Here is a 3,166-nt window from a genome sequence, read left to right on the forward strand (position 1 = left end):
GGAAATGCATTGTTACTGTGCCTAGCTACTCCTACTACTACTAGCTGGCTGCTACTCTACTCTCTTCCCTAGCTGCTGGCTGCAACTCTACTCACTTCCCTATACTACTAAGTGGCTGCTACTAAGTGACTCACATCTACTACTCTATCTACGACTACTACTGTATCTAAGTGGCTGCTGCTCTTAACTACTGGCTGCTACACTTCTCTACTCTTCCTCTACTCTACTCCTCCTCTACTCTAATCCATTATTTACCACATCTAAGTTACCAGATTTTGATCTGCAGGGGTCTTCCAACCATGTTGTAGCAGTCAACTCCTATCCTCTATGTTTGGGAAGCAGCCGCTGCTTTTTTTATACCTTTTCCTCTCTATGTTTGTTAAGCAGCTGTTGCTTTTTTTGCCAAATCTCCCCTCTCCTCTCCTCTCCTCTCCTCTCCTCTCCTTTGTTTTGTCGATGATGAAATTGTCTAAGTCCATACATTATATGGAATATGAGCTGATGATCAAGAACTTGTGAGAAACTTGGCATAATTAGCAGCCGCCCCTACATTACCTTCTCTCTTCTCTGTTATGATGCCTTGATGATCCAAGTTCAAGATCAGATGATGATTGACAAGTTTTTGAGGCCTCTACTACTGCTACTACTCATTTTTTATATATTGTTGTTTTATAGGACTACTTTGGTTTATAGACCTTTTTGATTTCTTATACCTTCTCGCGTACCTAAAGCACACTTTCTTGCATCTATTAGAACAAAGCGTGAAATAATGTCGCGGACACCAGCCAATGTAGCCTGATGCCCTGAGCATGATGAGCAGCCAACCTATGAGGAGCAAGCACTAGAGGACCAGCTTACTCAGGAGCAGTTCGATAACGAGGTAGAAAAGGATCTAGAAGTGATGCTTACTCAGGAGCAGTGTGACGAGTAGGAAGGGGTAGCAAAAGGAAGAGCAGGAGAGGCTGCTGAAGGCGAAGAAGTTGATGATGATGAGGACTCAGAAGAGGGATATGTAAGTCCCGAGAATCCTTTCCCACGTGAAGCCAGAAGGAGGCCAACGGAGGAAGATTTAGACAAGGATTTTGACCCAAACGAGGAGGTAGGGAAAAAGGCTTAGCTTGTAAATTTTGCTAAAGCTTTGGCTGTGTTACCTCTGCTAACACTTTGACCTATCGTATATACAGGTCCCTCCTAAAACTCGAAAAAGACGACATCGATGTCCGCGACATCTCACTGGACACGACGGAGTAGAGGAAAGGAGAGCAGAGGCAATAGCCATAGAGACGGATCACGATGCCTCTGCTCCACAACCTCAAGACACAACCACGACTACCAAGCCTAAGAGGAAACGAGGGGATAGAAAAGGAAATCTATATCCAGATAAGGCATGCTTTGTGATAACGGAGGTTGGGCCAGCAGGGGAGATCCTGGAGGCGAAGGAATTAAGAGGATGATTTCGTAATGCGATCGGGGCCCTAGTAAGAGATAAATTGAACCCAGCAATCCCTAACTAGAAAGAGGTACCAGAGAACAAAAAGAATGAACTATGGGATAGGCAGCTGAAGCTCAATTTTAGATATCCGGAGGGTAAGCACGAACTGGTAAAAAAATGCTTTTAGGACGATGGGAGAGTCATTCCGACGTTGGAGGTCGGAGCTCAACATGAAGTATATCCAAAAGGGGTTAACTCCCTTCAACGAGTTGGGCAAAATAACTCCTAGTCAATGGGAGGAGCTCGTGGCTCAAAAGACTTCACCAGAGGCATTGGAGCTCAATGCCCGTAATACCGAGCTGGCGAAGAGGAACAAACACCACCATCATCTAGGCCCCAGTTGCTACTATGCCAAGGAAGAGCAGTTTAGGAAGATGGACGAAGAGGACGCAGTTGCTGGGAATATCGATGTAACGAATTTGAAGGTACGCTCAAGGAATTGGATATATGCGAGGAGTACATAATCATCCAGCGGTAACCTTAAGTTTGATAAGTCGGAGACCCAAGAGGTAGTATCAAGGATATTGAAATATGCTGAAGACAGAGAAGGGATCATTCAATCCTTCTAGAGAGAGGGACGAGCTTAGCCTTGGCTTGGGAAACAAGGAGCACACAGGCCGCACCAGGGGGCTAGGGAAAAGGATGACCTGGAAGCAAGGATTTGAAGAGGGTAGGCGCATGTATAAGAAACATGGCAGAGACAGGGAGACTAATCTTGAGCTCCAAGTGAAGGCGCTGGAGGAGCAAGGACTGTCTACGGAGCCATGGATATTAGTGACGCCGCCAGGAGAACTGGCATTAGTTGGCAGAAGTTTCTAGCAGCCAAGGTTCCACTACAGCCACAACCTCCATCGATCGCATACGGGAACCAACTAGTTGCACCTTGGTGTTTCTCAGCGGCCGGCAGAACACTGTGATGGAGGTGGCAACTGGTGTGGCACATCCTCCCGGTGGCTTACACCACAATAATAAGATACCGCCGGACTACACTAGGGTCGAGGTGCATACCGTGAAGCCCGAGTTCATGCGGTGGAGGATAGACTACGCAACTCCTGAGGGGCTGGTGTTACTTGGAGACGTTACTGGGCAGTTCATCCTCTGGCACAAACGGGACATTATATTGATTGCTTCATCGCCGCATCCCCCTCTCCAAAATTTGGAGCGAGTTGTTAAGGTCGGGGAGATATTTTCACCATCTCATGACTGCCACATTCCTGAGATGCCACATTCTTCCCTGCCTCCTAGCAAGCATGTGCCTGATGAGATGCAATAACCTTCTCCAGCTCGTACCAAGCGAGTGCATGATGAGATGCCACAGTCTTCTCAATAAGCATAGCCGATACATGAACAACGAGTGCCTCCTGAAGAAGGTGATGCACAAGAAGATGAGGACATGCCTGAATGGGAACTTCGAAAGAAGCATCCAATCACCATAAGGCCAGTTTATGTTCCGATGAAAGACGTCTCATCGGTGTCCAAGTGGTATTCCCATGACCAGTTCAAGCCTGAGAACCAAGTTAAAAAAGTTCCATCACGGGGTTCTAAGGAGGCCGTCACTAGCAAACTCCACCAAACTGCAAAGCAGTATCCAAATGTTGATGCCATCAAATGGTCAAAGGATTGCCCGAAAACATATGAAAGAGGCAAGCCCTTCCTACCAAACCGGGACATCCA

This window comes from Miscanthus floridulus, chromosome 15 (genome assembly GCF_019320115.1).
Source record: "Miscanthus floridulus cultivar M001 chromosome 15, ASM1932011v1, whole genome shotgun sequence".
Taxonomy (NCBI): Eukaryota; Viridiplantae; Streptophyta; class Magnoliopsida; order Poales; family Poaceae; genus Miscanthus; species Miscanthus floridulus.